General features: G+C 53.7%; 1 protein-coding gene and 1 long non-coding RNA gene across 2 annotated transcripts in view; one reads left to right on the top strand and one right to left on the bottom strand.

Moving 5' to 3' along the window:
* PMEPA1 (prostate transmembrane protein, androgen induced 1) overlaps positions 1-858 on the bottom strand; it is a 65199-nt gene extending 64341 nt beyond the window's left edge. Inside the window, exon 1 of the mRNA XM_019637338.1 lies at positions 754-858. The gene's annotated coding sequence lies outside the window, so the exon portion shown is untranslated. The remainder of the gene's footprint in view (positions 1-753) is intronic.
* A 2565-nt stretch (positions 859-3423) lies between these two features.
* The window catches only part of LOC109380050 (uncharacterized), a 14495-nt gene continuing 4159 nt past the window's right edge, over positions 3424-13759 (top strand). The window contains exons 1-2 of the long non-coding RNA XR_002123361.1: positions 3424-3519; positions 4311-4526. This is a non-coding gene — a long non-coding RNA (uncharacterized LOC109380050). The remainder of the gene's footprint in view (positions 3520-4310; positions 4527-13759) is intronic.

The raw sequence follows: 13759 nt of genomic DNA, 5'->3' as shown, positions 1-13759 counted from the left end.
ATGCAGGAGGCGCGCGGCGGGGAAGGGGCGCCCCGGGTCGCCGGGCTCCGGATGCCGCCAAGTTTCCGGGGCGCCGCGGGACTCAGTGCGCGGGGCCGCGCTCCGCTGCGCCCCCCCGGCCGCCCCTCCGCGGCCCCGGGGGTGTCGGCAGCGCCAGCGGGTGGCGTCCGGGAAATGGGCCGACAGCCGGGGCGCGCGCTGCCGCCGGGGCTGAGCCTCTGCCGCTGGCTTCCCCCAGCCGAGCGCCTCCTCCTCATTCAAGTCCAAGGAGATCGGGTTTCGCTCCGAGACCGCGGTCGGAGGCTGGCAGACGGTCTGACGTCAGCGCTAGACGGGGCTGCCGGTTCCCACCGCGCGGGGGCCGGGGAGGGGGCGCGCGCTGCGCCAATCCCCGCCGAGGTTCCCCCGCACCCTCCCCGGGCCCAGGGGCGGGGTGACGGGGAAGGGGGCGGGCCCTTAAAGGGCCAGAGCGCGGCGGCCGGCGCAGACCCAGGACGCGCGCGGCGGCGGGGCGCCGAGTACGCTTCCCAAGCGGCTCGGTTTGGGACCCCTGCCCTGCACACCCCCGGCCCGGGTGAGCCGGACTCAGCTCTAGCCGCACCCTCGGGGATGCGTTCTCCACCGCCTCGCCCCCCACCGAGTCCTTGACCCAGGCTTTTGGGGTAGCCTGTCCCCTCAAAGAAGCACGAGGTCCGGGGCTCCGGGCAGGGGAAGTTAGAGAAGGGGTGGGAAGCCCTCCAGATCACCCGTTACCTGATTTCGCAGGAAACTCCCCGCCTCCAGGTCTGCAGCCCCACGAAGCTCCTTAGCCCGCTGCGCCCCCAGCGCACTTTAACCCAAGGAGGTCGACGGGGAAAGACCGGAGATCGCGTAGACACGCCCCGGGCCGCTCCGAGAAACGCCCCGGAGACCTTGTCATGTAAATACGAGTCCCGGACTTGTGTCAAGTCCCAGCCGGCGGGGCCCGGGGTTGAATCCACACCCATTGTCTGCTGCCAGAGGGGCCACCGGCTGCGGGGGGTGGCGCGGCTCCCAAGTGCAAAAGAGGCGGGAGAAAGTGCAGAGGCGTACTTTTATTTCATTAAGTTTTAATTACACAAGTGCTACAAGAACACATTCTCCTGGTTTAAAAAGATATTGAAATATTAAGTGGCCCCTCCCTTCCTGGCACATCTCCACTTCTTAGCAATTTGGTGCGTCCCCTCCTAGACCCTTCCCTAAATATTTATTTTACATGCACTTACCGAGGGCCTACGGTGTGCCAGGAACTTACCAAACATTAACTCAACCTGACACCTTCTGTGAGAGGTAGGAATATTATTAGTCCTATTTTACAGACCCGGAAACTGGCCTGGGGGTCACTTGCTTAATATAAGATCACACAATGGTGGAGCCTGAGCTCAACCCAGGTCCTGGGGCATCTGCCCGCCCCCCCCCTCCCCCCACATATGTTTCTAGTTCTCTAAACATCTACGTGTCTCTGTAATGCCTGGAGTTTTAGTAATGAGCGGAGACTATTTTTGTATTCAGAGGGGGAAAAAGGGTCTAAAAGTTCTTGTTTCCTTTTAATCGACTTGAACCACTCCAGAGTCTTGCAGACCTCAGAGAAAGTCAGCCGAAGAAGTGAATGAATTCTCTCCCCACACTGAGCACAATGATACCTCTTGCTCTCTTAGGAGGGCAGGCAGGAAATGTTTCCTGGAGGGTTCAAGTTCAGAGGTGACTGACTGGTAGGAGCTTTATGGGGAGCCCACATGGGCTCAGAACAGAGGGAGGTTCAAAGGCACTGGCCATCATTTGGGACGAGCAGCTCACTCTTAGAACTACAGGCAGGCCCTAGCACAAGCCCAGGGACCAGGATGGGGAGAGCACTCAGGGTCTGCCTCCCAGGAGGCCGCCCCTACTGTGGGCTGGACAATCTCAGCCCCCACCTTGAGGAGGGGTCCATTTCACCAGCAGGTGGGGTGCGGGGAGGTCTTGCTGCAGTTTAGCCTCTGTGGCTTAGAGAATAAACTGGGATGGAGGGTGGGGTTCTGAGCATTCCTTTGGGGTCCCTGAAAATGTTGGCTGAGCCTGGGGATGGTCATGGGTCCCACTCATTTTCTAGGCTGAGGGAGACCACCATCCCTGCCCACTCCTTTCAGCCTTGCCTTCATTCATTCAATCAACAAACTTTCACTGAGCTCCAGCCCTGAGTGCTAGGAATTCAGCCATGTCAGGCCCAACCCCAGCCCTCCTCAAAGTCTGTTGCAGACATCTGGCCTGTCTGGCAGCTGAAAAACACACACGTTGATTGTCCTGGAAATGAGGCAGGCTTTATACAATCCAGGTTAAACCACCAGCAGGCAAAAATAACCAGTTAATTCAGTGAGTTAAAAAAAAAACCAAAAACCTACCAACATTGACCTCTGGTTGATCTGTCTGGAGCGACAGCACTGGTCACATTTACTGAGCGTCTACAATGCGATGCCACTGTTCTGATGGTGGCCCCTGGGACTGGTTAGTCGTCTCTGCCCTGGTTCCAAAGTTGGCTCTGCCTGAGGCCTCATACAGGGTGTCAGGCATGGTGGTCGCAACTGCATCTCGAAAGACGGATGCCAGGCAGCACCCTGTGCGGTGCTTGGGATTTAGCGTTGAGGTGCACAAACCCACGGTCAGGCCAGGCACATGAAGAGTTAATGCTCCAGGTGGGAGAGCTCACTCTGCTGGGAGTGGGGGTGTTGGGGAGTAGACCACCTCTGCTGGGCCAGCCTGCATCTATGGGTAAGAGGTCTCAATTCAGGGAAAGAAGTTTCTTTCATTTGGTCAGTTAATATTATGCTCCCTATTCAGGTCCAGGCTCTGTGCTGGGCACTGGGCACCCTGTCCTCATGTGACATTTTGGGGGGCAGGACAGATGATAGGCCAGGCCCACATGAAAACCCATAGGTACACTAGGTCACTTCAGATATGGTAAAGATGAGCTAGAGGCCTGGTTGGTGATCAGGGAAGCCTACCCTCAGGAGGTAGCATTTTATTTCTTCTCACATGTACCAAGCATCTACCTCAGGCCAGGTATAAATGCCTGCCCTCCCGGGGCTCCTGTTCTCGCAGGTGAGACAGACGAGAAGTGTGCAAACATGTAAGTCCAGGTAATGGCTTCAGAGAGAGACAAGAGCTGGAACGAATACAGGGGGACCTGGCCTGGACACAGCTGGAGCCCAGGGGGCCAGGGTGGCCTTTGTGGGGGAAGTGGGACCGCTGGGAGGGAGTCCCAGGCCAGGGGTACAGGTACCCAGGCCAACACCCTTGGTGGAAGAGGAGCTAAGGGATCCTCATGATTCCAGGAAGTCTGGCATTTGGGACATATTTCCCAACCCGGTTACAGGTCATGGGATTGTGAAAAGTGTGTGTGTCCCCAGGCGACTGCTGGGGACACGCCTTTCCAGGCCTCCAGACAGCACGTGCACTGTCTGCCCTGAGTGTGGGCTGGTTCTGCCACAGGGGGATCTTTAGAGAGAGAAGGTCCCGTCTGAGCCGGTAAGGAGGGCTTGCTCCCAGAGGCACCGGGGCAAGGCTGGCTTTGGGGAACAGCTGGTGCAGATGTCCCGGCCCTGTGCTTGAGTTAATGTTCTCCTGTCACCACCTTGAAATTCTTACTAATTAGTAAGTTTTGAACAAGGAGCCCAAACCCTGTAGTCAGTCCCACTCGGGTGCCAGGCCCTTGTTGGCAGCAGGTTAGGAACCCAGAGCAGCCAGTCTAGGTTTTGGCGGAGGCTGAGGGTGGCTGGCTGTGTCCTAACTGTGCCTGCTGGGCGCTGTGGAAAGTGCCCGGCTGAGTCAACAAAGGGCCTGCTTTGACAGTGGGAGTGGGGACAAGGCGGACCCAGCCTCCTCAGTTCCAGCCGTGTTCCCCTCACCCCCCTGCCGCCCAGAGGCCTGCGGACAGAGCCACCTTTTCAGAGGCAGTCTTGGGCAGTTTGAGCAGTTGAACAACCTCTCCTCCTGACTTGCCACCTTTGGAAACTCCTGCCAGCTGAGTCATTTTTTTTTTCTCCAAGTCCTGCCTGTGATTTAATCAGCCTGTCAACGTTCCCAAGTTTGCATCTTTGGACTTCATGTTTTTATTTTTATTTTTTGTCCTGTTTTGCTTTTAAACACTCACAAGAGCTAATGTTGGCTGGACGCCGCCTGGTCGGCGGGCCCTCCCTAGCCACTGCATATCCTTCATCTTTCAGCAGACATTCACCCAGATTCCATAGCCAGCCAGGGTTAGCTCAGTGGATCAACTGCGAGATGAGGTCTCAGCTAATACTATTCCCACTTGACAGATGGGGACACTGAGGCACAGGGACCCACAAGTGAGGTGGTGTGAGATGTGACTGCAGGTACTTGGACCCCAGAGCCCAGCCTCAGCCAATGGTGTTTCTGCCCCCTCCTCTACCCCCACCACCTCTGCTGGCATCTGCCCTGGCCTGGCTCCTGGACTCGGGCAACACCATCCTCTGGGCTCCCTGGAGGTTCCCAGCTGACCTCTGCAGGAAGAGGTAAGGTGGGCGGAAGTGGGCTCAGGCGGGGAGGAAGTGAAGGCCAAATTCAGAGAGGCAACTCCAGGCACTTGCTGCCAGAATCCCATGTGTGTGACCTTGGTGGGCCACTGCGTGTCTCCTCAGCCCTTTAGTGGGAATGGAAACAGTATTTCACAGTGAAATACTGTGTGTGTGTCAAGGCCTCAGCGCAGTGACCAGGGGCATCGAATTCATGTGTCTGCGTGCTCACTGTCCATCTCCATTTGATTGGCAACCCCAGGGGGGCAGGACAGCCTGGCTTGTCCCAATGCTTCCCCAGCGGGTGCATTGATCAGTGTCTGTCACACAGCAGGTGCTTGGCAACCCTCTGGGGAATAAATGAGTGGCACCCACTCACATAAACAGACAAGTCCCATTTGGGGCTACTTTCATTACCTGCTGATAACCCTGTCTTCCTTGCCTGTTCACTCCCTCCACCCACATGCATCTCCTTTGGTGCTGTGCCCCGGATGCCCATCTAATGACAAGCTGCTAGCCAAGTAGTGGGAAGCCAGACACCTAGGCCCTCACCTCCCAAGAACAAGCACTCGCCTGGCACTTGAGCAGAGCCCGAAGTCTTAACCATAAGGGCGTGATGTGTGTGTGTTCTGAGTGTTGTGTGTGTGTGTGTGTGTGTGACATATATGTATGGGGCGTATGTGTATTTATGCTGTGGTGGGTATGTGTGTTTTGTTGATTATGTTGTGTATGTTTAGATGCTGATACAGGAGCTTAGCTCCTGGACAAATGTCACATGGTTGAGCTCTCCAGCAGCAAGCCAAAGAAGCTCTGCTAAACTGGTCACAGATCCCCGCCCACACCCCCAAGCCTCCCATCATGGGAGCCAGCCCCTCCTCTCCTCTCTGATTTGTCATTCCCAGCTGGGAACTGGTTTCTACAGAGAAGACAGGGCTGTGGGACCAAGGCAGGGAGATGAGGGGTGGGCAGAAAAAACATTAGAGCCAAATCCTGTCTTCCGACAGGTGGGTAAACTGAGGCCCAGGCAGGCATGTGACTTGGCCAAGGTCAACCTGGTGGTGAAGGTCAGAGCTAAGCCAGGATCCTGTCCCTGACTCCCAGCCCAGGCCCTGCTGGGTCTTTGGTTACGATAAATAACTGGATAGCTGACTCTTCTGCCTTAGGCTGAGCCTGAGAGGGGTTTGGAAGATTCTAGATCAGTGGTTCTCAACCTGTGGGTCACAACCCCTTTGGGGGTCGAACGACCCTTTCACAGGGGTCGCCTAAGACCATCGGAACACAAAAAGATATTTACATTACGATTCGTAACAGTAGCAAAATTACAGTTATAGAGTAGCAACGAAAATAATTTTATAGTTGGGGGTCAACCACAACATGAGGAACTGTATTAAGGGGTCACGGCATTAGGAAGGTTGAGAACCGCTGTTCTAGATGCTCAACCCATGTCTGAAACACTTCCAGAAGGAACTGTTTGTCATTCAAGCTGATTTCACGGACCAGAAATACCCAAACAGAAATGTTCTGTGTCTCTGTTCTCAGGAGGGATACATGTTACTGTTGTCAGGAGTGATTAATAATGTAAAATTGAGATTCTCGGTGGCATAGACAGCATTTGGGCCAGGCCGGGCCCTGGCACTCTGCTGCTAGGTTTGGAGGGGTTGCTGGTGGAGAAGGGGCTGGGTGTGAGGGCAAACGCCAGGCTAGTCACAGAGGGTGTAGGGAGGGCTGGGTCCACCTGGCTCTGGCCTGGGCCAGCAACGGGCGCATATAGGCAGTTCCCTACTGCCAGCCAGGTGGTGCACCAGGTCCTGGGGGTACACAGCGACCGTAGCAAACCTGGCTTTGCCTTCACCGAGTTTACTCTTTGGGGGGCTCACTCATCATTGACCCATCCCCCAAACATTGAATTCTTCATGCCTAAAACTGAGGTCATGAAAGTATGTGCTACCACTTCCAACGGTGCGACTTGGGGAGAGTTAACGACTCAGGCCTCAGTTTCCTCATCTTTAAAATGGAGGTCACAGAGGTGCTTCCTCAGCGAGCTGTTGGGAGAAGTAAACGGGAAACCGCCTGGATGGTACTTAGTCTCAGGCCTGGCTAGAAACAAGCTCTTGAAAAGTTAATCATTATTTCTGCTCTGTGCTCCAGAAGCTCCAAGTCTGGAACAAAATCCTAAGGAACACTAGAATCCCCTTCTTCCCTTTGGAGAAGTTACCCCAAATTGTAATTGTTCGTGAATTTGTGAGTTGCTTGGTTTGATGTCTCTCGTCCCAGCTGGACTGTGCCCTGTATGCCCCCAGTGTCTGGTCCCAGGGACAGATGTTCAGATGTCCCCAGCACCTCCAGAACACCAGACTAGCACTATTGGAATCCAGAGGAGGGGGGCACCATGACGCCCCCACAAGGGAGTGGCACCCAGAAAACTCCCTTGCCCTCCTTTGCAGGTCTCTGCCAGGGTTGGAGATCTGGCCAGCTCCACAGGGAGTCCACGTGCTCATACGGGGCTTGGGAACACGTGTCCGGGAGCTGGCTTCACAGGTGATGAAAGGGCACTGCAATTTTTAAAGGGCCATGGGCTACCTGGTCTTGCTCTTTGCTATACCCACAGCTTCAGCATCAGTGGGCACATATACTTGATCAGTACATACCCACTGAATGAATGCAAGACCGTTTTGCAATGGACCATTAGGCCCTTAAAGCATGAGTGTCCTCATCCCCTAGTTCCATGTCTACGACATATCTTAAGGACATAACCAGGGAACTGAGTATGATGGGCAAGAATAGTGATCCTATCCTCATTTTTAAAAGCAAAAGTGCAACAAAATTAGGGGGGAAAAGGGGATTGGTTACAAAGAAGGTCAAAGATAATACAACTGTTTAAAACGATGTTTTCAAAGATTATTTGGTGATGGAGAGAAAAGTCCTTTATAAAGCAAATTTTAAAATATGCTGCAGAACTGATCCCAATTTTGTACAAGTAAAATTATATTATCAGAAAAAAGACTGAAATGCCAAAATGTTAATAGTGGTTAGCTTTGTGTAACGGATTAAATGAAATGTACATGTCCCTTATATTGTTTGCTGTAGTTTCTGCAGTGAACGTTAATTTTAAAAAATATTAAAGGTTGCTACTTAAAAGCGCCCCTGAAGCGATGCCCGCGTCTTCCCCGTAGCTCCTTTAACTCTAGTCAAGACCCAGGAGAGGCGGGAGGGGGGGGGGCCAGACACCGATGACGTCACGGGCAGCCCGAAATGACACAACGATCGGGCCAATCCCAAGTTCGGATTCTGGGAGAAGCCATACGACTGGGCACAAGTGCGGGCGGCCTCGCCCAATCGCGGAAGAGGGGCAGGAGCCGGGCGGCAGCGTGGGTTTTAAATCCACGTGGTGGCGGGAGGGCGGGGCCGCAGGGCCTGAGCATCTGGGGCTGGTGTCCACGCCTCGGAATGCCGTGGGTGGATGCCCTCCTTCACGCGTCTTGCGGTCCTGGGCCTGTTTGTATCAGCAGGTTCCTGTTAGGATCTTGTGAGGATCCAGTGCCATTCATCCGTTCGCCAGACGTTTACTGAGCATATACTTTGTGCCAGGCAGGGTCTGGTGGGATAAGGCAGAACCCACGAGAGACACGCTGTAATCCACTCACTTCTGTCTGTGTAACCATGGGCAAGTGGCTTAACCTTACCTCCCCGCGCTGCTCTGCTCCATCATAGTTTTTGCTCTGTCTCCCGGACAATGACATGAGCTCCGCACCGAGGGGGAGATGGTGGGTGGTACCCGTGTGCCTTGTGAAGGGTCTGCCCATGGTTTATGCTCCATAAATACTTGTTGAATAATTATCTCAAAGGCCAATTCTTAACACAGAGCTTGCCACACAGTAGGTGTTTGATAAACAGGAACGGTCCATGCAATGAAAAACAGCAGCTAGTATTAATTAAATGCCTGCCGTGTGTAAGGCGTCATAGGCATTTTATCTCTGTCACCTAATTTAATGTTCATAAAATGACGTGTCTTATCTAAGTTACTGCTCCAAAAATTATAAGCCTTTTCTAATTTAATATTCACAAAAGACAAGTTAGTTGCTACCATCATTCCCATTTTACAGATGTGGAAACTGAGGCAGAGGGAGGCCAGGTAACTTTTCTAAGGTCCTGTGGCTCGGAGGAGGTGGGGCTAGATTCAAACCAGGCCTGTTTCCAGAGCCCTTGATCTTAACCACTTCTGACTTCCCAACATCTATTCAGTACTCAATCTTTCTTTTCTAAGAAAATTCTCATGAACCAGGCCTGTGCTGCTGGGAAGCAAGAGAAGAAGGGAGGGAGTAGGAAATCGGGTGGGTAAGGCACAGCCACGTGAGCTGGGTGGGGTCCCTCCACCCACCGCATTGCCCAGCCCTGCTGGGTGGCAGAGGTCAAAGGAGGGTGACTAGACTGGCTGCCAGTGGGGCATCCCAAGCCCTGTGCTGGACTATGGTGGGGATACACTGATGAGCATGACAGACCTGGTTCTGCCCTCGTGGGGCTGACTGTCTAAGCCAGCAATCACTGCCTGGAGACAGACTGCTCAAGTGTTTTTGGTGTTGCCTGCCTAATGTTTAACATTTTTATAAACTTTTTTACATAAGTTGACACAGTCCCCACCCCTCCCTATTGCATCACACACTATCTAGTTTTATTCATGTCTGCCTGCCAGCACCTGAGTGTCTTTGTTCGCTGGTCTAACTGTGAAGGGAGCCCCCAGGTAGGGCCGGCACTCCTGAAGACCAGCCTCCTCGGGGCTGGCACGCAGCCAGTGTGGGTGAGCGTGCTCTGGCATTCTTCGCCCCGCCTCTTGTCTGTGTTTGAAATCCCAGGGTCTCCACCTTGAGCCCTGCAGTCCTGCGTCTCCCAAAACAGAAATCTCCTCCACTGGCCTCTGGTGCTATGCAGCATGCAGCTGGAATATCTGAAAACTCTGGTGGTGGGTATCAACTGGGAGTCATTCAGGTTGGGATTCAAATCCCATCGTCACTGCTAACCAGCTGAGTGACGCTGGCCAAGTCATCTACACCTGCCTCAGTTTCTTCCTCTGCAAAATGGGGGTCATAATATTTCCTTTTCGTTGGGTTATTGTGACGGGTAAGTCGATGATACAGGGAAGATGCTTGGCGCAGAGCAGGCACCCATCACACGGGCTGCTAATCTTTCTTCGGGAGGCAGCTCATTTAGAACCACTGGCACAGTTCTTCCTTATATCCAGCTGAGGTCCACCTGCTTTATGACTTCCATAACTTCATGCTTCTGGCGGCATAAATGTGCTTCTCTTGCCGCAGAACAGGCCTTCAGAAATTGAGGACCAAGCTAACCATCATGGCTTCCCATTCGAGACCTGCTACGTAATTTGTGGAGCCCAGTGCAAAGTAAAAGTGTAGGGCTCCTTGTTCAAAAATTATGAAGAGTGTCAAGGTGATGACAGTAGAGCTTAGAGCACCTCCTGAGGGCAGAGTCCCATGTGACTGCACATGTCCCACCCCATGAAGTGGGCCCAGCTCCCCACCGGTGGCCCACGGTCCTGCAGCGTCCTCCAGGGTGCACTTGGCTGGATGGGGTCTGCCCAGAGCGCATGCAGAGAGGAGAGTTTCCAGCTGGGCCCAGGGAGTGGCGCCTCCGGGCGTGGTCTGTGTCTCTGCCGCTCACCTTGGGAGTCCTGGCTCACAGGTCCGCCCTTCCTGTACAGCTCCGGCTCTCCCCACCTCAACTGTGTTTGTTTTGTGATAGGGCGCACATCTGGAATAAAGTACACAAATCTGAAGTAGACAGCTCGGTGACTTTTTAAGAGAGGGCATTTCCACCACTCTAGAAAGTTCCCTCCGTCCCTTCTCAGTTACTACCCACTCCACCCTGTTGCAGAGGTCGCCCCCGTGCTGCCTTCACTCACTCACTGTGGATTTGCTTCGCCCGCTCTTGAACGTCACATCGACAGGACCAGGCAGCACACGCTCTTTTGTGTCTGCCTGTTTCTCTCACTGCTAAGCCCGGGAGACTCATCGGCGTTTCTGTCGCAGGGGTTTGTTCCCTTTACAGCTTTGGTGACACCTCACTGCGTGCATGCTCCTGCTGATTCTCTGGTTGATTTTGGTCATTTCCAGCTGTCGGCTCTTTCCGGGGCTGCCAGGAGCACTCTGTGCATCTTGCGTGCTCACTGCACACCTGGGCGTCATTGCCCCGCGTTCACTCAGGGGTGGAATGCTGTGTCTGAGGGAGGCTAGCACTCAGCTTCAGGAGATACGGTATTGTACCCATGTACACGCCCCGCAGCAGTCATCTGAGACTTCCTGGTGTTTCACACCCTCACCAACACTTGATGTTGCCTGTCTTTTTAGTGTAGCCATTCTGGGGGGTGTCACCTTGGAGTTTCAGAACTGACCTGAGGAAGTAGAGTGCCAGGACTCACCCTTGCCCTCTGACCACGGGGGAGACTTCCCGAACCCTGAGCTTCACCCACCAGCCCCAGAGTGCCCCCTCCCCCTGGGAAGGATTGCACATTTGCCCCGTGTGGGTTCTCCGGCTTCATCTTAGTGACTGATGACAACCTCAAACAGGACGGACCCCAGGGTAGAGAGAGGCCCCGCTTCCTGTTGGACAATCCCTGAGTTCAGCCTGAGTTCCCACGATATGTGAGCTTTGTTCTCAGGTCTTGACCTGAATCATTGCGCAAGATCCTTACAAGAACCCTGTGATGTGGGCTTCATTATTGAGCCCACAGAATACAGGGGTCACGTGCCCAGTTGGAGTCAGGACTTGAATCCAGGTTATCGGAGTTTAAAATGGGTGCTCTCAGCGACGAATGGAAGGGCTCGCGTTTCGAATCAGAAGACCAGGCAGGGTGGGCACGGATGTGTCTCCTCTGCCACCCTCAGCAGTCTCTGCGTGTCTCATGGTGCCTGCATCCGTGGTGCCCTGACCGTCTGTGCCCACCTATCCTGGCGAAGCTGGAAGCAGGTCCTGGGGGCTCGGCCTCGCTCTATGCCAACAGCTTTGTGAAATGGGTGCGTCCTCCCTCTTACTGAACGGAGCAGGCGTATCTCCAAGGCTTGGGGAGGACAAATCATGTGCGTGAAGCTGCCTGGTTACCACGAGGGTCTGGATTTGGATTCACACCCATCTGGCTCCAGTCTGCTCTGTCCACCCTGCAACAGGAGGACGCGGGAGCTAAGCCCTCCTCTGTCCCGGAGCCTGGGGTGTCTGGTTTTTTTATGACGAGTGTTACAGCAGCGGTGGCAGCAATCTCCTGTGGGTTCTTTCTCACAAATCTTTTATTTTTGGCCTGAGATAGCTAATGCGCAGCCAGCATATCCAAGGAAACCAGGATGCTTGGAGCACGCTGTACCAGATCTCCATGCTGAAACCATCAGATGGCTAACCCGGGCCCCTCTGGTTATTTATTTACTTTTAGACCCCTCTGTATCAATTTACATGCTCCTGATAAATGTGACCGTCAGACACACGCATGCAGGGCATGCAACGATGGGCTTGTTCTTTTGGGGGAGGGTGCCGTCTGTTCCTATTTGTGAGCTTCCCAAGTGAGGCATGACCCCCCAGGTCTCTCTCCTGCCTTCTCACCTCATAGTGGCAGGTCCCTGAGTCCAGCTCTGGGTCAGGACTTCTCAGTGGTGTCACCATTGACATTTGGAGCCAGATAACTCTTTGTCCTGGGGTCTGTTCTCCTGTCCCTCCTAGATGCCGGTGGCAACCCAAACTATCTCCAGACATTGTCACATATCTGCTTGGAGTAGGGTTACCTGATAAAATACAGGGTGCCCAGTTACGTTTGGATATCAGATTAACAGTGAATCATTTTTAGTATAAGTATGCCCCCCAAATAGGCATAAGTATATCTCATGCAATATTTGGGACATACTTATACTAAAAAAAAAAATGTTGTTTTACCAAAATTCAAATGTAATCAGATGTCCTGTATTTTTTTTCTGCTAACTCTGCCAACCCTAACTAGGGGGGCAAAATCGCTCCGGGTTGGGGTCCTCCACTCTAGAGCGTGGGTTCTTCCCCATCACGTCTCAGTTTCCTCACTTGTAAAATGAGTATAATATTAGTACTGACCTGGTTAAGGTGCGCCAGGCACTAACAGAGCTGAGGCGGGCAGAGTGGTAGCATGTGGGGAGTACCGAGTGAAGCCAGCTTCTCTTCTGTGGGAGGCTTGTGGGGGCCTGAGCCGTGCAAGCTGAGCCTTCTTTCACTCTCTGCCCTGGATCTGCCGCGAGTGACTGCTTGACCAAGGAAACACACAGGCAAACACAGCCCCCGGCGATGGACAGTGGGACCAGGCCCTGCAGCCCACATCGTCATTAGAGAACACTGTCTCCTGGGGTCCAGCACTCACGCCTTGGTACTGGGTCCTTCCTGGTGCTCGGCCCTCTGCTGAGTACCATGGAGACAGTGGTGCCCAGACACAGCCCTGGGCCCTGCCTTCCAGGAGCTGGTGACATGGGGCAGTAAATGACGACTGTGACGAAAGGCTCCACCCCCCACCCCCGGTTCCTTGTTCCATGAGCCTGGGGTTGCTCTGACGCCTTCTTCTTGTCCCTCCCACATCCCATCCATCAGCACATCCTGGGTTCTACCTTTACACGTGAGCATAGCCTTATGGCGATGTTGTTGACCTACAATATGCCGCACGTATTTCAAGGGTGCAGTTTGGTCAGCTTTGAAGCCATCGTCACAGTCAAGGTGCCGAACATCTCCGCCACCCCCCACTCCCCCGAAGTTGCCTCGTGCCCCCTGGTAACCTCCCCCTCCCGCCCCCACTGGTCTGCTTCTGTCACCACAGGTTACTTTGCATTCTCTAGGGTTTTATATAAATGGAATCATACAGTATATGCTTTTTTGGGTCTGGCTTTTTTCACTCGTTATAATTATTTCGAGATTTGTCCATGTTGTGGTGTGTAGCAGTGTTCATTGCCTTTTTTTTTTTCCTGGGTGGTATTCCACGGCATGGACGTGCCCCAGCTCATCGACCCATTCACCTGTTGATACATCTACCTCTTGTTTACAATGCGATAATTTATTGAACTATGACACACACCCAGAAAAGAGCACGTGACCAGACGAGTGGATTTTCCCAAAGTGAACACAGCCATGTGACTGGCACCCAGATCAAGACACAGGACATGACCAGCAGAAGCCCCTGTGTCCCTTCTGGTCACTACCTCCTGTTGAAAGGCAGCTCCCCCTACCCT

Source organism: Hipposideros armiger, unplaced genomic scaffold (assembly GCF_001890085.2).
Source record: "Hipposideros armiger isolate ML-2016 unplaced genomic scaffold, ASM189008v1 scaffold_32, whole genome shotgun sequence".
NCBI lineage: Eukaryota > Metazoa > Chordata > Mammalia > Chiroptera > Hipposideridae > Hipposideros > Hipposideros armiger.
Note: the sequence above shows the minus strand (reverse complement) of the source record. Positions and strands in the feature narration are given on the sequence as shown.